The sequence below is a fragment of the Bos taurus genome, chromosome 13 (genome assembly GCF_002263795.3).
Source record: "Bos taurus isolate L1 Dominette 01449 registration number 42190680 breed Hereford chromosome 13, ARS-UCD2.0, whole genome shotgun sequence".
Taxonomy (NCBI): domain Eukaryota; kingdom Metazoa; phylum Chordata; class Mammalia; order Artiodactyla; family Bovidae; genus Bos; species Bos taurus.
Window position 1 is genome coordinate 72,049,111 of NC_037340.1, and position 23,952 is coordinate 72,073,062.

Consider the following 23,952-nt stretch of genomic DNA (forward strand, 5'->3'; position numbering starts at 1 on the left):
AAGGATGTCATTTTTGAGCCCTGAATCAGAAACCTGGAAGATCAAGTATAAGAAACATCTTAAAGCTTAGAGAAAAAAGAAAACTAGATAAAAGTCATGAGGGAAAAGATAAAAGATTTAGGGGAAAGATCCAGGAATCCTAACATGCAAAGACACAGGTTCCAGATGGAGACAAAATAGGAGTAGAAAAAGAGGCAAATATCAAACTCAGACCAGAAGAAGATTTCCCTGAACTGAGGAAAGATCTAGATAGCCTGTGCACTCCCTGGAAACAAAAGTGCTTCTGGCTAAGAAATTATTCACATGATAGGATGGAAGAAGATAATTGCAAATGAAGCCACGGACAAAGGATTACTCTCCGAAATATACAAACAGCTCACACAGCTCCGTACCAGAAAAACAAACAACCCAATCAAAAAATGGGCATTAGACCCAAACAGACATTTCTCCAAAGAAAACACACAGATGCCTAATAAACACATGAAAAAATGCTCAACATTGCTTATTATTTAGAGAAATGCGAATCAAAACTAACCAGTCAGAATGGCCATCATCAAAAAATCTATTAACAACATATGCTGGAGAGGATATGGAGAAAGGGGAACATGGAACCCTCTTGCACTGTTGGTAAGAGCATAAATTGATACAGCCAGTATGGAGAACACTGGAGATTTCTTTAAAAACTAGGAATCAAACTACCATATGACCCAGCAAATGACCCAGCAATCCCACTACTGGGCACATACCCTGAGAAACGCACAATTCTAAAAGACACATGTACCACAGTGTTTATCGCTGAACTATTTACAATAGACAAGACATGGAAGCAACCTAAATGTCCATCAACAGATTAATGGATAAAGAGATGGTGGTACATATAACATATACAATGGAATGTTACTTGGCCATAAAAAGGAACATATTTGAGTCAGTTCTAGTGAGGTGGATGAACCTAGAGCCTGTTATACAGAGTGAAGTAAGTCAGAAAGAGAAAAACGAATATGATATATTAACCGTATATAGCAAATCTAGAAAAATGGTACTGATGGCCCTATTTGCAGGGCAGCAATAGAGACACAGATGTAGAGAAGAGACTTATGGATGCAGCAGCACGGGGGAAGAGAGGGTGGGATGAATTGAGAGAGTGGCATTGAAACATATATATTACTACATGTGAAAGAGGTAGCCAGTGGGAATTTGCTGTATGATGCAGGGAGCTCAACCCAGTGCTCTGTGACAACCTAGAGGGGTGGGATGGGGTGGGAGGGAGGTTCAAGAAGGAGGGGACATAAGTATACCTGTGGCTGATTCATGTTGATATATGGCAGAAACCAGCACAACACTGTAAAGCAATTATCCTCCAATTAGCAATAAATTTTTAAAATTATTCACCTGATAGGGTAGAAGAAAGATGCGTAAGGATAAGCAAGAGCTCACCGTTGCTGTGGTGAGCCAGTAGACGGATGACAGTGTATATGAGCCACAAAAATAGCTGCTGTTTCACCTCTGCCCTCAAAATCTCCCATAAGAATATCTCTTGTGGCCCACAGTTCAGTTCAGTTCAGTCGCTCAGTCGTGTCCAACTCTTTGCAACCCCATGAATCACAGCACACCAGGCCTCCCCGTCCATCACCAGCTCCCGGAGTTCACTCAGACTCACATCCATCGAGTCAGTGATACCATCCAGCCATCTCATCTTCTGTCGTCCCCTTCTCCTCTTGCCCCCAATCCCTCCCAGCATCAGAGTCTTTTCCAATGAGTCAATTCTTCGCGTGAGGTGGCCAAAGTACTGGAGTTTCAGCTTTAGACTCAGTCCTTCCAAAGAAATCCCAGGGCTGATCTCCTTCAGAATGGACTGGTTGGATCTCCTTGCAGTCCAAGGGACTCTCAAGAGTCTTCTCCAACACCACAGTTCAAAAGCATCAATTCTTCGGCACTCAGCCTTCTTCACAGTCCAACTCTCACATCCATACATGACCACTGGAAAAACCATAGCCTTGACTAGACGAACCTTTGTTGGCAAAGTAATGTCTCTGCTTTTGAATATGCTATCTAGGTTGGTCATAACTTTCCTTCCAAGGAGTAAGTGTCTTTTAATTTCATGGCTGCAGTCACCATCTGCAGTGATTTTGGAGCCCAAAAATGAAGTCTGACACTGTTTCCACTGTTTCCCCATCTATTTCCCATGAAGTGATGAGACCGGATGCCATGATCTTCGTTTTCTGAATGTTGAGCTTTAAGCCAACTTTTTCACTCTCCACTTTTACTTTCATCAAGAGGCTTTTTAGTTCCTCTTCCCTTTCTGCCAGAAGGGTGGTGTCATCTGCATATCTGAGTTATTGATATTTCTCCCGGCAATCTTGATTCCAGCTTGTGTTTCTTCCAGTCCAGCGTTTCTCATGATGTACTCTGCATATAAGTTAAATAAGCAGGGTGACAATATACAGCCTTGACGTACTCCTTTTCCTATTTGGAACCAGTCTGTTGTTCCATGTCCAGTTCTAACTGTGGCTTCCTGACCTGCATACAAATTTCTCAAGAGGCAGATCAGGTGGTCTGGTATTCCCATCTCTTTCAGAATTTCCCACAGTTTCTTGTGATCCACACAGTCAAAGGCTTTGGCATAGTCAATAAAGCAGAAATAGATGCTTTTCTGGAACTCTCTTGCTTTTTCCATGATCCAGCGGATGTTGGCAATTTGATCTCTGGTTCCTCTGCCTTTTCGAAAACCAGCTTGAACATCAGAAAGTTCACAGTTCACATATTGCTAAAGCCTGGCTTGGAGAATTTTGAGCATTACTTTACTAGCGTGTGAGGTGAGTGCAATTGTGCGGTAGTTTGAGCATTCTTTGGCATTGCCTTTCTTTGGGATTGGAATGAAAACTGACCTTTTCCAGTCCTGTGGCCACTGCTGAGTTTTCCAAATTTGCTGACATATTGAGTGCAGCACTTTCATAGCATCATCATTCAGGATTTGGAATAGCTCAACTGGAATTCCATCACCTCCACTAGCTTTGTTCGTAGTGATGCTTTCTAAGGCCCACTTGACTTCACATTCCAGGATGTCTGGCTCTAAGTGAGTGATCACACCATCATGATTATCTGGGTCGTGAAGGTCTTTTTTGTACAGTTCTTCTGTGTATTCTTGCCATCTCTTCTTAATATCTTCTTCTTCTGTTAGGTCCATACCATTTCTGTCCTTTATCGAGCCCATCTTTGCATGAAATATTCCTTTGGTATCTCTGATTTTCTTGAAGAGATCCCTAGTCTTTCCCATTCTGTTGTTTTCCTCTATTTCTTTGCATTAATCGCTGAAGAAGGCTTTCTTATCTCTTCTTGCTATTCTTTGGAACTCTGCATTCAGGTGTTTATATCTTTCCTTTTCTCCTTTGCTTTTCACTTCTCTTCTTTTCACAGCTATTTGTAAGGCCTCCTCAGACAGCCATTTTGCTTTTTTGCATTTCTTTTCCATGGGGATGGTCTTGATCCCTGTCTCCTGTACAATGTCATGAACCTCATTCCATAGTTCATCAGGCACTCTATCTATCAGATCTAGGCCCTTAAATCTATTTATCATTTCCACTGTATAATCATAAGGGATTTGATTTAGGTCATACCTGAATGGTCTAGTGGTTTTCCCTACTTTCTTCAATTTAAGTCTGAATTTAGCAATAAGGAGTTCATGATCTGAGCCACAGTCAGCTCCTGGTCTTGTTTTTGCTGACTGTATAGAGCTTCTCCATCTTTGGCTGCAAAGAATAGAATCAATCTGATTTTGGTGTTGACCATCTGGTGATGTCCATGTATAGAGTCTTCTCTTGTGTTGTTGGAAGAGGGTGTTTGTTATGATCAGTGCATTTTCTTGGCAAAACTCTATTAGTCTTTGCCCTGCTTCATTCCGTATTCCAAGGCCAAATTTGCCTGTTACTCCACGTGTTTCTTGACTTCCTACTTTTGCATTCCAGTCCCCTATAAGAAAAGGACATCTTTTTTGGGTGTTAGTTCTAAAAGGTCTTGTAGGTCTTCATAGAACCGTTCAACTTCAGCTTCTTCAGCGTTACTGGTTGGGGCATAGACTTGGATTACTGTGATATTGAATGGTTTTCCTTGGAAACGAACAGAGATCATTCTGTCATTTTTGAGATTGCATCCAAGTACTGCATTTCGGACTCTTTCGTTGACCATGATGGCTACTCCATTTCTTCTGAGGGATTCCCGCCCGCAGTAGTAGATATAATGGTCATCTGAGTTAAATTCACCCATTCCAGTCCATTTTAGTTCACTGATTCCTAGAATGTCGACATTCATTCTTGCCATCTCTTGTTTGACCACTTCCAATTTGCCTTGATCCATGGACCTGACATTCTGGGTTCCTATGCAATATTGCTCTTTACAGCATCGGACCTTGCTTCTATCACCAATCACATCCACAGCTGGGTATTGTTTTTGCTTTGGCTCCATCCCTTCATTCTTTCTGGAGTTATTTCTCCACTGATCTCCAGTAGCATATTGGGCACCTACTGACCTGGGCAGTTCCTCTTTCAGTATCCTATCATTTTGCCTTTTCGTACTGTTCATGGGGTTCTCAAGGCAAGAATACTGAAGTGGTTTGCCATTCCCTTCTCCAGTGGACCACATTCTGTCAGATCTTTCCACCATGACCAGCCCATCTTGGGTTGCCCCACGGGCATGGCTTAGTTTCATTGAGTTAGACAAGGCTGTGGTCCTAGTGTGATTAGATTGACTAGTTTTCTGTGAGTATGGTTTCAGTATGTCTGCCCTCTGATGCCCTCTTGCAACACTTACCGTCTTACTTGGGTTTCTCTTACCTTGGGCATGGGGTATCTCTTCACGGCTACTCCAGCAAAGCGCAGCCGCTGTTCCTTACCTTGGACGAGGGGTATCTCCTCACCGCCTCCCTTCCTGACCTTCAACGTGGGTAGCTCCTCTAGTTGTGGCCCACAGTAACAAGAAATATATATGTAAGAGAATTTGTAAAATGTAGTTCAGCCTAGCCAAGTTCACATATTTCAAAGTCACTATAACCAGCCAAGGCTGAAAGAGCTAAACAGATACCCTTAGCTCCATTTTCACTGAGTGGCTTCTGGTCAAGCTGAGCAAGCCAGTGGTACAACGGCTTAGCCGGTTCTGCCCTATGTGGAACTCCTTTCATGGGCAACTGTTATCTCAGAGCTCCCCTGTCAGGCTGCCAGAGACAGTATTAGTTGTACATCATGATGCGATGGTTTCCCTGCCCAAGCCTGCTTCCTCCCATTTCCTTTCACAGGTGTTACAACACCATAAATCTGTCTCTGCATCTGCATCTCAGAAATTCCAACCCACATAAAACACTGTTAAAGCAGCTATTATAATTATGCTCAAGGACTCAAAAGAAAATATGCTTCTGAAAAAAATGAACAAATAGAGAATTTCAACAGATGAATAGACATTACAAAACAGTACCAAATGAACATTCTAGAACTAAAAATTACCATAGCTGGATTTTTTTTTTTTAAGTTCACGGGATGGCTTTAACAAGAAATTGAAGGTGACAGAGTCAACATACTTGAAGTTAGGTAGAAGTTATCCAATCTGAAGAGCAGAAAGAAAAAGGCTAAAAAAATTTTAAGAGCCTCAGGGATCTGTGGAGCAATACTAAAAGGTTTAAACATAAGTGGGGTCCCAGAACACAAGGAGAAAAGGGGACAAAAAGAAGTTTTTTAAAGAAATAATGGCCAGGAATTTGACTGGTGGTCCAGTAGTTAAGAATCCACCTTCCAACGCAGGGGACACAGGTTCGAGTCCTGGTAAGGAACTAGGATTTCACAGGCTGCAGAGCAACCAAGCCTGTGCACCACACCTAGAGCACTGGCGAGCTGCAACTATAGAGCTCACGCACTCCGGAGCCCACACGTCACAACTTGAAGGAAGCCCACGCATCACAATGAAAGGTCCTGGATGACGCAACTAAGACCTGATGCAGCCAAATAAATATTTTTTTAAAAAGAAAGAATGGCCAAATTTTTCCCATTTAGGTGACAGTTATAAATTTACAGTGTCAAGCTCAAGCCCCAAGCAGGAATAAATACCAAAAAAAAACAAAACAAAACCCACATGTGGATGGCTATTTCACACCAAACTTCTGAAAATTAGAGACAAAGAAAATATCATTAAAGCAGCCAGAGAAAAATTGCACACGGCTATCAGCAGTGATTTGAATGACTTCTGACTTCACATCAGATGTAACGGAGGGCAAAAGACAACTGAATTGGTGGGACTTCCCTGGCAGCCCAGTGGTTAAGAATCTGCCTTCCAATGCAGGAGATGCAAATTCAAGCCCTGGTTGAGGAACTAGGATCCCACATGCTGCAGGGGAACTAAGCCTGCCCACCGCAACAAAAGATCCACAGTGAAGATTACACATGCCACCACTAAGACCCAACAGAGTCAAAAATAAATAAATAAAATAAGTATTTTTAAAAAGAATAATCTGTAGAGTGATGAAGGGAAAACCATCAACCTAGAATCCTAAACCCAGTAAAATAGACTTCAAAAATAAATATATTGCTGCACAAGACATTACTGCAAACTAGTGGCTTTAAAACAACACACGTTTACTACCTCACCGTGGGTCAGGAATCAGAGGATGGCTCAGATGGGTCCTCTGTAAGGTGCCATCAAGGTGTCAACCAGGGCTCAGTCCTCATCTGGAAGCTTGACTAACCACAATGAATCCTCTTCCAAACTCACTTAGGTTGGTGGCAAAATTCATTTCTTAGAGTCTGTAAGATGAGGCCATCCTCAGCAGCTAGATGCCACCTACAATTTCTTGCCCTGGCAGCTTGCTTGCTCAGAGCCAGCAAGTGAATGAGAAAGTCTAAAGTCAGCTAACAGAACAGTCTTTTATAACGTAACATAATCATGGGAGTGGCAGCCTGTCACTTTTGCCACGTTCTTCTGCTTAGAAGCAAATCACACGTCCCATCCACACTCACAGGGAGGGAGTCTATAAACACAAGAACACCAGAAGGTGGGGCTTCCTGAGAGTCATCTCAGGGTCTGCCCACCACAATGAATGGAAATAAAAAACTAACACAATCATTGCCAGCAGACCTGCTGGCTAAGTCTGTCCGACTTTTTGTGACCCCATGGACTTCTCCAGGCCAGAATACTGGAGTGGGTAGCTTTTTCCTTCTCCAGGGGATCTTCCCAACCCAGGGATTGAACTCAGGTCTCCTGCATTGTATGCAGATTCTTTACCAGCTGAGCCACAAGGGAAGCCCAAGAATACTGGTGTGGGTAGCCTACCCCTTCTCCACGGGATTTTCCTGACCAAAGGATCGAACCCAGGTCTCTCGCATTGTGGGCGGATTCTTTACCAACTGAGCTAAGGAACGGAATGTGCGTGTTTGTCACTCAGTCATGTCCGACTGTTTGCAATCTCATGGATTGTAACCCACTAGGCTCCTCTGTCCATGGAATTCTCCAGGCAAGAATACTGTAGAGGGTTCCACTCCCTTCTTCAGGGGATCTTTCTGACCCAGGGGTGGAAGCCTGGTCTCCTGCATTGCAGGCAGGTTCCTTGCCGCCTGAGCCACCAGGGAAGCCCATTACAAGGAATTCTATTACTAAATGCAGTTCATCAAGTGAAACGAAATGACATCGATGGACCTTCATATCTTCAAGAAGGAATGAAAATCCTTGGAACTATTAAATATATTAAATATAATGTTAAAATATTATATTCTTCTTAATTTCTTAGAAGAAGGCATCTGAACATTTAAGGTAGTAATTATACCACTGTATTGTAGGTTTATAATGTAATATTGTGATAAATATACATAAAAGTTGATCAGATCAGATCGGTCGCTCAGTTGTGTACGACTTTTTTCGACCCCATGAATTGTAGCACGCCAGGCCTCCCTGTCCCTCACCAACTCCCAGAGTTCACTCAGACTCACGTCCATCGAGTCAGTGATGCCATCCAGCCATCTCATCCTCTGTCGTCCCCTTCTCCTCTTGCCCCCAATCCCTCCCAGCATCAGAGTCTTTTCCAGTGAGTCAACTCTTCGCATGAGGTGGCCAAAGTACTGGAGTTTCAGCTTTAGCATCATTCCTTCCAAAGAAATCCCAGGGCTGATCTCCTTCAGAATGGACTGGTTGGATCTCCTTGCAGTCCAAGGGACTCTCAAGAGTCTTCTCCAACACCACAGCTCAAAAGCATCAATTCTTCAGTGCTCAGCCTTCTTCACAGTCCAACTCTCACATCCATACATGACCACAGGAAAAACCATAGCCTTGACTAGAGGAAACTTTGTTGGCAAAGTAATGTCTCTGCTTTTGAATATGTGTGAAATGGTAAAATAAATAAATAAATTTTGTGTAAAATCTGAATGTGGCCAAAGTTCAGATTGTGTAGTCACTAAGCAACTGCTTTAAAAAATGAAAAATGTATAGCTAAAAAGTTGATTAATGAATTAAAATGGAGCTTTAAAAATTATTTACATGACCCAAAAGAAGACAGAAAAAGTGGAATACAGAAGCTAAGAAAGACAAGTAATAAAACTGTAAATATATATCAAATCATATCTATAATTACAGTATCTTAAAAAACTAAATGCTCCAATTAAAAGTTAGCAGATAAGGGGGATTTCCCTGGTGGTCCAGTGGTTAAGACTTCACCTTTCAACATAGGAGGTATGAGTTCAGGCCTTAGTCATGAAGATAAGATCCCACATGCCTCGTGGCCAAAAAACCAAAACATAAAATAGAAGCAATATTGTAACAAATTGAATGAAGAATTTTAAAATGGTCCACATCAAAAAAAAAAAAAATCTTCAGAAAAAAGCTAGCAGATAAGGTCAGAATGGATTAAAAAAGAAAAACAGAAAAACAGGCTATATTCTGACTACAAGACAGACTTTAACTATAATAATACAGGTAGATGAAAGGAAATGAATGACAAAAGATATATTATACAGCATACAATCAGGGCACAAAAAGGAGGAGACTTCAAGACAAAGGGTAATATAAGAGTTTAAAAGGGACATTTCATGAGAGTAAAATGGTCCATTTTTATCAGGATATAAAAATTATAGTTACATCTAATGATAGAGCTTCAACATACATGAAAAAAATTGACAAAATCTATCACTCCACTCAGAAATTGATGGAACAACTAGATCTTCAAATCATTAAAAAATCAAAAGATTTGAACAATGTCATAAACCACCTGGACTTGATTTATATTTATAGAACACCATAACCAAAAATAGCAGAATACATATTTTTTCAAATACTCATGGTACTATTCACCAAGATGAAATGTATCCTGGGCCATAAAACAAGTCTCAATAAAATTAAATTGAAGTAATACAGAGTGCATTTTCTGTCCATGATGGAATTAAATTTTAAATTGATAGCATTTAGACATATAGAAAAAATAAATCTTTGAATATTAAGCAATAAACTTATAATCATTGAGTCAATGAAGAAATCATAAGGAAGTTTTTTCAACATTTTTATATGATTAGTAAAAAATACAATACATCAAAATTTGTGGGATGCAGTTAAAGCAATGTTTAGTGGGAACATCATAACATAAATATTTATATTAGAAAATCAAATAGACGTGAAATAAATTAAGTTTCCACCTCAAGAAACCAGAAAAATAAGTGCAAAGCAAACCCAAAGTTAGTAGAAATGCTTTTTATTTAAGAGCAGAAATTCTCAAGATAGAATATGAAGAAAATTAACAAAGCCAAAAGCTGGTTCTTTGAAAAGATCAATAAAATTAATAGTCCCCTAGCTTGATTGACAAAGAAGAGATAAAATACAAATTACCAATATCAGGAATCTTCTGAACCTTCTGATTCAGGAGTATCCTGAATCTTCTTTCAGGAATGAAAGAAGAGACAGCCTTTCAAATACTATAGACAGTAAAATAATAATAATAGAATATTATAGATAACATTTGCTAAAAATTATGTAGACAATCTAGATCAAACACACAAATACCTTGAAAAAGACAATTTATCAAAATTGATATAAAATAAAATAGAAAAACTAAATAGCCACATACCTAATAAGAAATCAAATCAATAATTAAAAACCTTCCAATACATCCACATAGAAAAACCTTCCCACAAAGCAAACTTATCATTGTGAATTTTATTAAGAAAGAATGAACTTTCATCTTACTAAAAATCAGAAAATGGAAAAGAACACTTTCCAACTCATTTTATGAGACTAACGTAACCTCGATAACAAACCCAGCAAAGAAATTTTTAAATTTCAAACCTACGTCCTTTATGAACACAGATAAAAAATTCTCAACAGAATATTAGCAAATAGAATCCAACACTATAAAAAACAGAATGCATCATGACATACTGGGTGTATCCTTGGACTCTCAGCTTAACATATGCAATGCCAGTCAATGTGATTAACCATATTAACAGAATAAAAAGAAAAAACAAACTTACTCAAATAGATTCTGGAAAACCATTTGAAAAAAATTAATCAACAGCCATTCATTTAGAAAAAAATCTCCCAGCAAACCAGAATTAAATGGCATCTTCAAAAACCCTCTGTTAACATTTTACTTAAATATTGAACGAATATTCCTCCTAAGATTAAGGATAAGGTTGCTGCTGCTGCTGCTGCTGCTGCTAAGTCACTTCAGTCGTGTCCGACTCTGTGCGACCCCATGGACTGCAGCCTACCAGGCTCCCCCATCCCTGGGATTCTCCAGGCAAGAACACTGGAGTGGGTTGCCCTTTCCTTCTCCAATGCATGACAGTGGAAAGTGAAAGTGAAGTCGCTCAGTCATGTCCGACTCTTGGCGACCCCATGGATTGCAGCCTACCAGGCTCCTCCATCCATGGGATTTTCCAGGCAAGAGTACTGGAGTGGGGTGCCATTGCCTTCTCCCAAGGATAAGGTTAGGATATCCATTTTCTCCACTTCTATTTCACACTGTATCAGAGGGTCTAGCCAGTGAAGTAAGAGAAGAAAAAGAAGTAAAAGATGTATCAATACAAATTAAAGAAACATGTAAAACTGTCTTTGTTCACAAATAAATGACTGTTTACATAGGAAACCTTAAGAAATCTGCAAAACATCTAGAACTAATAAATAAATTAGCAAACGTGTAGATACAAGGACACTATACAAAAATCAATTGTCTTTATATTTTAGCAATGAAACATTGGAAAGTGAAATGAGAAAAGCAGTTTCATTTACTCTGTCAAAAAATATTAAATACTCAGGAATAAATTTAACAAAGGACATTACCTCTACATTAAAAACCTCTACATCAAAACTGTATTAAAATTACACTAGACAGTCTCTTCAGTAAGTGGTGCTGTGAAAACTGGACAGCTACAGGTAAAAGAATGAAATTAGAACACTCCCTAACACCTTCCCTTGTGGCTCAGCTGGTAAAGAATCCATCTGCAACGTGGGAGACCTGGGTTCAATCTCTGGGTTGGGAAGATCCCCTGGAGAAGGAAAAGGCTACCCACTCCAGTATTCTGGCTTGGAGAATTCCATGGACTCCATGGGGAGTATAGTCCATGGGGTCGCAAAGAGTCAGACACAACTGAGAGACTTTCACTTCACTTCACTAACACCGTAGACAAAAATAAACACAAAATGGATTAAAGACCTAAATGTAAGGTCAGACACTATAAAACTCTTAGAGGAAAATATAAGCAGAACACTTTTTGACTTAAATCACAGCAAGATCTTTTTTGACCTACCTCCTCGAGTGATGAAAATAAAAACAAAAATAAACAATGGAAACTAATTAAACTTAAAAGCTTTTGCAAAGCAAAGGAAATCATAAACAAGACAAAAAGCCAACCCTCAGAATGGGAGAAAATATTTGCAACTGACAAGGAATTAATCTTCAAAACATACAAACAGTTCATGTAATTTAATATTAAAAAAAAAATTAAAGTGTGCTTCCCTCACAGCTTAGTCGGTAAAGAATCTGCCTGCCAATACAGGAGATGTGGGTTCGAGTCCTGGGTTGGGAAGATCCCCTGGAGAAGGCAATGGCAACCCACTCCAGTACTTTTGCCTGGAAAATCCCATGGATGGAGGAACCTGGTAGGCTACAGTTCATGGGGTCGCAAAAAGTCGGACATGACTGAGTGACTTCACTCACTCATTCATACAAACAGCTCATGCAATTTAATATTAAAAAAAAAAACTCAATCAAAAAATGGGGGAAAGAACTAAATAGACATTTCTCCAAAGAAGACAGACAGATGACCAACAAACACATGAAAAGATCACTAATTATTAGAGAAATGCAAATCAAAACTATGGTATCTCACATAGTCAGAATAGCCATCATCAAAAAATCTATAAACAATGAATGCTGGAGAGGGTGTGGAGAAAAGGGAACTCTCTTGCACCATTGGTGGGAATATAAGTTGATATAGCCACTATGGAGAACACTATGGAGGTTCCTTAGAAAACTAAAAACAGGACTGTCATATGACCCAGCAATCCCATTCCTGGGCATATACCTAGAGAAAATCATAATTCAAAAAATACGTGCACCCCAATGTTCACTGCAGCGCTATTTACAATAGCCAGGACACGGACGCAACTTAAATGGAGGAGTGGAGAAAGATGTGGTACATATATACGATGGAATGTTAGCCATTAAAAGTAATGAAAATATGCCATTTGCAGAGGTCAAGGCTATGGTTTTTCCAGTGGTCATGTATGGATATAAGAGTTGGACTGTGAAGAAGGCTGAGCGCCAAAGAATTGATGCTTTTGAACTGTGGTGTTGGAGAAGACTCTTGAGAGTCCCCTGGACTGCAAGGAGATCCAACCAGTCCATTCTGAAGGAGATCAACCCTGGGATTTCTTTGAAAGGAATGATAATCTGAAACTCCAGTTCTTTGGCCACCTCATGCGAAGAATTGACTCATTGGAAAAGACTCTGATGCTGGGAGGGATTGGGACCAAGAGGAGAAGGGGACGACAGAGGATGAGATGGCTGGATGGCACCACTGACTCGATGGACATGAGTCTGAGTGAACTCTGGGAGTTGGTGAGGGACAGGGAGGCCTGCCATGCTGCGATTCATGGGGTCGCGAAGAGTCGGACACGACTGAGCGACTGAAATGAACTGAACTGAACTGAGGTGGACCTAGAGACTGTCATACAGAGTAAAGAAAGCCAGAAAGAGAAAAACAAATACTGGATAATAGCATTTGTATGTGGAATCTACAAAATGATACAGATGAATTTATTTGCAAAGCAGAAATAGAGACACAGATGTAGAGAACAAATGTATAGACACCAAGAGAGGAAAGGGGAGGCAGTGAATTGGGAGACTGGGATTGACAGGCGGCGCTAGTGGTAAGGAACCTGACTGACAATGCAGGAGACTTAAGAGACGCGGATCTGATCCCTGGGTTGGGAAGATCCCTTGGAGGAGAGAATGGCAACCCTCCAGCATTCTCGCCTAGAGAATTACATGGACAGAGAAACCTGGCAGGCTTCGGTCCATAGCATCGCAAAGAGTCAGACACGACTGAAGCCACTTAGCACAGCACATACACAGTTGCCTATGTATAAAACAGACAACTAATGAGAACGCCTACTATATGGCACAGGGAACTCTACTCAGTGCTCTATGGTGGCCTAAATAGGAGGAAATCGAAAAAAGAAGGGATATAGCTGATTCAATTTGCTTACAGCAGGAACTAACACATTATAAAGCAATTATATTCCAATAAAAATTAATTTAAAAAATAGAGTAAAGTTACACTAAATACTACAAATACTGAGAGAAATTAAAGAAGATCTAAACAAATGGAGATATATACCAAATATATCAATTGGAAGACTTAGTGTTTTTAAGGTGTAGTTATCTCCATATTTAATGCAATCTCAAACATAATCCAATCAGTCCATTTTGTAGAATTTGACAAACTGATTCTAATATTTATATAGGAATATATAATATTTATATAGAAATACAAAGGACCTACCAACATCCAAATCAATCTTGAAAAAGGACAAATTGATGGGAATTTGCTGATGATCTAGTGGTTAGGACTCAGCCCTTTTATTGCCATGGACCTGAATTTGATTCCTGGTGGGAAACTAAGATCACACATGCCAAGCTGCACAGCCCCAGGGGACTGGATGGGAGGAAAAAAAAAAATTGGAAGAAGACTAACACAATTTGACTTAAAGAATTACTATGAAGTGACAGTAATCAAGGCATTGGATCAATGGCATTTGTATTGTTTTTGATTTTCAGTCACTCTGTTGTGTCTGACTTTTTTCGACCCCATGAACAGCAGCACACCAGGCTTCCCTGTTTTTCACCATCTCCCAGAGTTTGCTCAAACTCATGTGCATTGAGTCGGTGATACCATCCAACCATCTCATCCTCTGTCATCCCCTTCTCCTCCTGCCTTCAGTCTTTCCCAGCATCAGGGTCTTTTCTAATGAGTCAGCTCTTCACATCAGGTGGCCAAATTATTGGAGCTTCAGCTTCAGCATCAATCCTTCCAATGAATACTCAGGGTTGATGTCTTTAGGATTGACTGGTTTGATCTCCTTGCAGTCCAAGGAACTCTCAAGAGTCTTCTCCATTACCACAATTCAAAGCCATCAATTCTTCAGCACTAGCTTTCTTTATGGTCCAACTCTCATATCTGTACGTGACTACTGGAAAACCATAGCTTTGACTACCCAGACCTTTGTCAGCAAAGTAGTCTCTTCTTTCTAATACAGTATCTAGGTTTGTCATAGCTTTTCTTCCAAGGAGCAAGCGTCTTTCAATTTCATGGCTTCAGTCACTGTCCTCAGTGATTTTGGAGCCCAAGAAAATAAATGTCGTAAGGACAGACAAATAGCTCAGTGGAACAGAGTAGAGAGCTCAGAAGTATATCCTTATTTATAAGGTCATTTGATTTTTTAATTATTTTAATTTTTGGCCACTCCACTAGGTATGTGGGATCTTAGTTCCCCGACCAGGAATAAAACTATTCTCCCTACGTCAGGAGCTCAGAGCCTTATTCACTGAATGGCCTGGGAAGTCCCTGGGTCATTTCAGTTCAGTCCAGTCCCACAGTCATGTCCAACTCTTTGCAACCCCATGGACTGCATGCAGTATGCCAGGCTTCCCTGTCCATCACCAGCTCCTGAAGCTTGCTCAAACTCATGTCCATTGAATTGGTGATGCCATCCAACCATCTCATTCTCTGTCGTCACTTTCTCCAATGAGAACCACGTGAACAGTATGGGTCATTTTATTTTTGACAAAAACCAAAAAAAAAAAAAACAATCCAACAAAGAAAGGAAGATGCTTTCAATGTATTTTCCTGAGACAGCTGGATACCCAGAATGGAAAAATAGTGACCGTCAACCCTTACTTCCTCACACCTTGTACAAAAGTTACATGAAGATGACTCACTGACCTAAACATAAAAGCTAAAACTATAAAATTTCTAGAAGAAAATGTAAACTATCTTCTCAACTAGGGATTACGCTTCTTTGGCAGGTTTCTTAGGGAAGACTTACAAAGCAATAATCATTTTTTAAAAAAATCATAAAAGAAAAAATTATTAATTAGACTTATCAAAATGTAAAGTTTCCACTCATCAAAAGACATCTTTAAGAAAATGAATACACAGCTCTCAGACTGGAAAAAATGCACAAAACATGTAGCTGACAAACAACCAGAGTAGTCAGAGTATATATTTTTTAAATCCTCCTGCAACCAACAATACTAAATTTTAAAGTCTATTTTAAAATGGTAAGAACTTTTAAATGATTTAACAAGCATTTCATAAGAAAACATATGAGTGGCTCATATGCACATGAAAACACATTCAACATCTTCAGTCATCAGGGAAAAGCAAATTAAAATCACAATGAGATCCCTTTGCATATTTACCAAAATGAATATATTTAATATATGTTAAGAATGTGGTGTGATCAGGACTCACCTCCTGTTGAGGGGAGTGGAAAATGATATGTTTTGGGGGAAAGATCCATCAGTATTTCATGAACCTAAACATGTACCTACCCTATGACCAGCCATCTCACTCCTAGCTATTTACACAAGAGCAAGAAAGCACATGTCTACAAAAAGACTTTTACACAAATGTTCATAGCAGCTTAATTCATAATACACAGAAAATGAAAACAGCTCAGAAGAATGGATGAACACACTATGATGCGGTCATAAAATAGGATACTACTGGGACTTCCCTAGTGGTGCAGTGGTTAAGAATCTGCCTGCCAATTCGGGGGATGTGAGTTCAATTCCTGGTCAGGGAAGATCCCACATGCCATGAAACAGCTAAGTCAGGGCACCACAAATAGTGAGCCCTAGCTCTACAGCCCGTGAGCTGCAACTGCTGAACTCATGTACCACAAAACTGCTGACGCCCAAATGCATAGAACTTGTGCTCTGCAACAAGAGAAGCCAACTCAATGAGAAGCCCCATCACCACAAGGAAAAGTAGTCCCCTCTCCCCTCAGCTAGAGAAAACCCAAGCAGAGCAATGAAGACCCAGTGCAACCCATAAATAAATTAATTTAATTTAAAGAAACAGGATACTACTGAGCAATGGAAAGGGACAAACAATATAAATAAATCTCAAAATATTATGAAAAGTGAAAATTTTTTTTTCTAAAAAGTGTTTATGCTATATTTCATTTAAATGAAATTCTAGAACAGAAAAAATCATGAAAAATTATTGTCATGAAAAGATCAGAACAGTGGTTTTTTTTTTTCCTGGGGGCTCGGGATGGGATTGCTTGGGAAGGGTCATGAGAGAACTTTCTGGGGTTGATGGTAATGTCCTATAACTTAGTTGGGATTTGGAATACAGAAGTACAAACATTTGTCAAAACTTGTTGAAAGGTACTTGAGATTCAAATGATTCATTTTATATAAATTATATCTGAAAAAAAGCCTGTAAATAAATATTGAACAAAAATTAGTAATGTGACACTAAAGTGTGTAGAAGTAAAGAGTACTGAAGTCTACAATCTTGAAATGCACCAAAAATAAGATGGATTGATAAAAGACAAATGAGTAGCTGGTAGATGGGCAAATACAGCAAAATTTCACTGCAAATATGATTGATGGGTGTATCAATGTTAATTGCATAATTCTTTCAATTTATCTATATATTTTACATTTTATAGAAAAAAAAATTTTTAGTGAAAAAAAGCCATAGCATCTCTGACCCAACAATTTCACTCCTGGGAATCTATCCCACAGCAGTGAAAGTACTAGTCTATAAGAACAGATGTATAAAAACATTTATTGCAATGTTCTTAGTGACCAAGAACTAGAAGCAAAGTGAATATCCATCAATCAGTTCATCTGAATCAAGTGTGGCATAACCATGCCATGGGCTACTACGTGGACGTTAAAAAGATGAATCAGAACTCCTCTAGACAGTTAAAAGGAATTTCACTGAGATATTGTCAAGGAAGAAAAGTGTGAATATGATCCTATTTTTTTAAAAACCAATCACACACTGTATGGGATTGTACGTGTAACAAGAAAGATACTGAAGAACATGTATTAAACTGTTAACACAGCTTATAGGGAGAGGCTGAGATAAGGTGTTGAGTGCCGCTGCAGGGTTAAGGGGGAAATCTTTGATCAAAACAGCATTAGGGAATTCCTTGGTAGTCCAATGGTTAGGACTTGGAACTTCCACTGCAGGGAGCATGCGTTTCATCCTTGGTCAGGGGAACTGGGGAACCAAGATCCTCCATATCTCAGTACAAGGCCAAAAAAAGAAAAAGAAAAAATGTGTATCATTGCACTTAAGTTAAAGTGTCTACATGTACACCATGAGTGGTACCTGCAGAGGTGCACAGAAGGATGGGAGCCAAGACGTGCATAATCATCAGTCATCCCAGGGTGGTAGAATTCTTAGGTAACTCTTATTTGCTTCCTTTTGTTGGAAGGAATGGAGAGCCGGGAGGAAGGAGGCTTTCACACGTTCCTCATCCTCACCTCCCAATTCACCCCTCAATCCTGCTCCAACCCCATTCTTGCCAAGTCCTTATCTTATTTGACTCTCCAATATTTCACTTGTTGATCCTGTCTCCCTGAAATACTCTTTCCCACCAACTACCACAACACCCTGGTCCCCACCCCTGCCTCTCTGGCCTTCACTTCTCCCATCAGCTTTGTGAAATCATCTTCCTCTCCCCATCCTTCCCACCATTTCTCTCTGGATTTTGTCCTGGGACCTTTCCTTTTCTCGATTTATAATAATTACCATCTGTCTGCGACCATCTCCCAAGCTTCTCTCTTGTTGCTCCAACCAGACATCTCTATTTGGATATCCCATGAGCTCATCAAATCAGCATGGCCAAAACTAACTTTATCATATCTCCCCCCAAATCTACTGCTTCTCCTCCTGCAAGTCCAGGCTCTGGATACTGCAGACATCACTGCCCACCCAGTTGCTCAAGCCATCAGCTTGAGTATCATCCCTCACTTGTTCTCACCCCCGCATCCAGTTACCCAGTGCTGTCAATTCTACCTCCTGAAAGAAAGTGAAGTCGCTTAGTCGTGCCCGACTCTTTGTGACCCCAAAGACTGCAGTCTACCAGGCTCCTCTATCCATGGGATTTTCTAGGTAAAAATACTGGAGTAGGTTGCCATTTCCTTCTCCAGATCTTTCTGACCCAGGGATTGAACCAGGGTCTCCTGCATTGTAGGCAGACGCTTTACCATCTGAGCCACCAGGGAAGTCCTCCTGGGTCTCTCTCAAATCCATCCTCCTGTCGGCGCCTCTACTACAACTGCCTTGGTTCAGGCAGTGTCTCTCTCTTCTAAATGACTGAAACAGCCTGGTAACTCATCTTTCTCTCCACTGCCTCTCACTCAATTCCCACAGAAACCAGAGAGATCTTTCTAAACCACAGATCTCATCACATCATTTTCTTGAGGCTTTCCCATTGCTCTTAAAACCAAGATCAAACTCTTTAATCATGACCCCTTGGTTTAAGGATATGCTCAGCCTCCCCCAACACACATCACCTCCAGTCCCTTTCTTCCATCTTCACCCCACACCTAAGGAGGGAGAATATGCTATGGGGCCAGGCTCAAGGTCTAGGATGCTAAGCCAGCTAGGGCACAGATTGAAGAACTGAACATGTGGCAGAGGTGACTACCTGTCAGGTGGGTGAAGGTGGAAGAGAGTGGAGGCTGCTTCTCCTAGAGGAACAGCTTGCCCTCTTTCACTTGTCCCTCTGACACTGTCAAGAGGTTGGGCAGTGAGCTGGTTGGAGGCTACTGACCACAAGGAAGAACGGCTGGAGTGGGGATGAAGCCGCTTTTCTCTGGCTTTAAGGAAAAGCTTCTGCTCTGACCTTCTGAATGTCCTCCATGTTAGTTCCTAACACTAGAATATCAGAGCTTGGACCCAAACCCAGAGGGATCCTTTGCTACTGACCCTCTTCTGCACATCCACAGCACAGTGCTGGGCACAACTGTTTAATGTAATCTTATTCGTGTGCAGCACACCTGTCCCCTCAACTCTGTGGATGAGAAATGTCACCTGCCACATCAGTAAACAAAGGATGTTGTAGCCATCAAGCCAGCAGCCACTGCAGCCACCCCTGACTGTGCGCCCTGATGGGATTCAGGATGGAGAAAAGCAGGATTCTGGCCCTAGATAGCTAAAATGCACATCAAAGGAATGATTTCAGTGAGCCCAGGGTCTTGCATCTTCTCATATACAGGAAAGCTTTAAATTCATTAACTTGAGATGTCTGGTTTGCATTAATTAACAGTCATCTTTAGATGTTCTAACTACCTGGTTTTTGTTGCAAAACACGTGTAAATCCTGGCTCCTCCCTTGCCTCTTTGGAGCAGTCCCTCAGAGCTATCTGAGAGACTGTCTTCTGGGTTTAATTCCTCCGTTTTGTCTGCCCAATAAAGCATAATTCTTGGATTTTTTTTTTTTTTTTCAGTAGACAGCCCCAAGCTCCCCAGCCAAAAGATGAACCTGAATAGGTTGGAAAAACTGAAGTGAGGAAACAGGAAGGCTGCAGGCTGGTCAGAGGGGCTTCCTGCCCTTGGAGTGAAGTGAAAGCCACTCAGCTGTGTCCGACTCTTTGCGACCCCATGGACTATACAGCCCACAGAATTCTTCAGGCCAGAATACTGGCATGGGTAAGCGTTTCCCTTCTCCAGGGGATCTTCCCAACCCAAGGATCCAACCCAGGTCTCCGGCATTGCAGACAGATTATTTACCAGCTGAGCCACAAAAGAAGCCACAAGCCTGCCCTTAGAGGTGTCCCCGTAAGTGCCACATACTACCTTCATGGTCCACCTACGCTTTTAGAGCTGGCCTTGCCAGTCACTCGCTGCATGACCTTGGCCTCATACCCTGAGCCTGACAGAGGGGAGGTGGAGGTTACAGGGCTTGTGTGTGTCTGCTTTCCAGAAAAGTCCCAACTTGAATGCTTCCTAAAGAATGCTAGCCCACTTTCTTTGGAAACTTCCACATTTACATATAAATTGCTACCTAATGGCTCTGCCCTCCTTTATCTTAGCTCCAGGTTCTAATGAGCTGGAAAAATGGTCCTGAGCTGAGGAATAATGAAGTTCCCAGGCTGGGGAAGGAAGAAGGCATGGTTCTTCCCCTCTCTGTGCCACGGGAAAGCCAAGGAGGGATGGATGGGGGGAAACATGACGGCCCTCCCCACTGGGACAGCTGCCCCACTGTCCCAAAGGAAGGGGAAAAAAATTTTTTTATAACGGTTTGAAACTCGGTGGAAAATCAAGCATGAAAATATGTGAAATCCACTACACAATTTGTGAAAAGCGAGTCATAATTCTATTTGTTCTGCCCAGTGTTCACATCTCAAATTTTTCACCCAGATAGAAACTAAAAATAAAGATGAACCAGGAGCGCCATCTGGGGTGAAATATGTCACTACCTCTGCTGCTCAAACTTGGAGGTCTGTGCAGACCCTTGGGGTGGGTGAGGCATGATGTAAAGTCCCCCTACCCAACACACATACACCCACACAACCTCTACGGGGTGCCAGGCTCCTCTTAAAGCACTTTAATACATCCTTGTATTTGATTTCCACAACCTCTGTGGGTCCGATGCCCATTTAAAGATTGAAGACAGTAAGACAAGTCCAGTTAAATAACTGTCCGGCTTAGGATGCAAGCACAGGTCTCTAATTCTGCCCCCCAGGTTCATTCTTACTTTACTGCTGAATGTGTTCACCAGAGCAAGGTTCTTAACTGAGGTCCACGGACAGAATTTGGGGGCAGGGATGTGGGGTGGAGGGGGGTCATGGCTTAAAAAAAAAAAAAACTGACATTTTATTTTCTCCTACTTCTAATTGCAATTTAATACTTCCTTATAATCTGAATGTGGGCAAAAATCAGTACCTGTAACTCTGTCACCAACAGAAGTTATGGATGTTTTCATATCCTATTGTTGTTGCTGGTATCTCAAAATGTCATTTATGGTCATCACTATTTCAAAATGTCAGCAGTTATTTGGGCCTATGACAAGATCTTGTAATTTAATGTGTTAATAAAGAAGCACTGTGGTAGCCAGGTGGCTTCTCCAAAAAAAGCTCTATGCAGTATTTGCTGTGTGGTATAAACACTCCAACCATTGCAAGGATGGCTATGTTCAATGACTGGTTTGCAAATTTCCTGAAAATTTAACAATTATAAGCAGGGACAAGATGGTTTCAGCACACCCTTGGCACAGAAGCGGATTTTCCTGGACCTGCCTGCCTCCCTCCCTGTATGCACCTCTCTTTCCTGAAACCCCTTGTGGCCTACAGTATGATGTTAATGACAACAATAGATTTTAAACATATATATTAAATCCTTTCTCTGTGCCAGGCATGTTCATAAGCACTTAACATGACATATCATTTAACCTAGCAATGATCTGTTGAAAAACTTCATACAATTTTTACAGTTGCATGTGAGTTAAGTTTTGTTTGGGGCAAAATGAGGACTGCAGGTAAAGAGACAGCTCTGAGATAGCTTTGAGAAACTGCTCCCAGGAGGTAGGCGGAGGAGCTAGGATATGCGGAAGTTTTGCAACAGAGGGCAGGTAGTAAAGAACACCAAAAGATTACTGTTAATTAAAGAAACCAGATATGTCAAGTTAAGGAATGTAGCTCTTTTCTATGTTTGGGGAAAGATGCAAGAACGTAGGTTCACTGAAATCATTCCTTTGATACATATGCTTCCTCTATCTGGGGCCAGTATCCTGAGTTTTCACATCTTTGAGTTTCTTCAGGACTCACCACGGGGAGTGGCTGCAGTCTGGTGGCTGCTTGATGGCAGGTGTTCTTTCCTACCTGAGTTCCCTCAGGGCTCACCAGTTCACTCTCCATGGTGGCTACAATTGCTGATGACTGAGACATCATTTGTTTACTGCTATGGCAGGAAATATTCCATTCCTCGGGTCTTATAAGGCAGATATTATTGGAATGGGGTGGGGGTAGGGGAGATTTTTGCACACTAGACACATTCAGTCATATCTGGAGATATTCTTCATCGTCATAACTGAGTTTGCTACTGGCATCTAGTGGGTAGATGCTGCTAAATATTCTACAATGCACAGGATACACACATTACTCAACAAAGAATCATCTAGCCACAGATATCAATAGTGCTGAGGTTGAGAAATCCTGTATTACTTTGAGTCCCGTTTTAGAGATGGGAAAACTGCAGCCCATAGATATTAATTTGCCCAAGTTCACAGAGCTATCACACAGTAAGTTCTCAGTGAAGACTAGTTCCTACTCCCTGAGTTTCCCTTACCAGATGTAGGGAAAGGAGCTTACTGAAAAGAAAGCAGCCTACTGGGGTTAATCCTGGAGATGGAGCTTGGTCATTACATTTTGGAGACTCCAACTTCAGCCACTTCTAAAGAAGGAGAAGGAGACTTGGCCCCAGAAATGATTCCCAGAGTCGATCAGCCAGATGGCCCACTGTGCTGGCTGCAAAATATATTTGAGAAAATAAAATGGAAAGGGGAAGTGCTCTTCCACAGATATTTATTAAGCATCTGCTATGTGTCACCACTATCTAGGTGCTGGGGATAGTGTAGGAAACAAAACAAAAATGGTTCCCATAAAGTATACAATCTGGTAGAGGGGACAGGAAAGCAAATTAAAAATGGGTTGAAATAATTAAAATAGATGCTGTGAGGGAAGCAAATGAGGTGCTGTGAAAAATAAATTTAGGGGGACTCTCTTTTGATAGGGTGGTCAAGGAGGACTTCCCTAAAGAGGTGACATGTGGGACTTCCATGGTGGTCTAGTAGTTAAGGCTAGTGGTGTTAACTAGTCACTAGTTAAGATTGGTGGTCTGCCTTCCAATGCAGAGGACTTGGGTTTGACCCCTGATTAGGAAACTAAGCACTCACACGAAGAGAAGCAACTAAACCAGTGTGCCGCAAACTAAAAGCCTGCATGCTGCAACAAAGACCCAGTACAGCCTAAATAAATGAATACACGAAAGGCCTATGTGGTCAATTACCATTAAAAAAAAAAAAAAAGCGGTCACATGTGAGCTAAGACCTGAAGGTTGAAACGCAAGTCACGGGAAAAGAGGGTAGAAAGAGGAAAACCAGGAGAGACTAGCAGGGCAGGTGACGGGATCCAAGGAGGGGAAGAGTTGGATATATTCCAGTCATCAAAAGGAGGTCGCTTTGTGACTGGAGGACAGAGGAGAGGAGAAATTCGGGACCTAAGAGGTCAGCGGGGGCCAATTCCATGCTGGGTGTTTTAAGACTATGTCCCATGCACCTTTGTGTGCACAACACGCAGAACAAGCGTGACACAAAGTAAACTCCAGGCTGGGGGGACTAGATAAGTGAATAGACCTGGGGGTGGGAAGGGACCGTAGGCACATCAATGGACACCTGGACCCTC

General features: G+C 41.1%; 1 long non-coding RNA gene and 1 pseudogene across 1 annotated transcript in view; both read right to left on the reverse strand.

Annotated features, from left to right (window-relative positions):
* The window catches only part of LOC132346971 (uncharacterized), a 56,649-nt gene that overhangs the window by 9,108 nt on the left and 23,589 nt on the right, over positions 1-23,952 (reverse strand). The gene's annotated exons all lie outside the window — the stretch shown is intronic.
* LOC132346863 (craniofacial development protein 2-like) lies at positions 26-22,407 on the reverse strand (annotated as a pseudogene).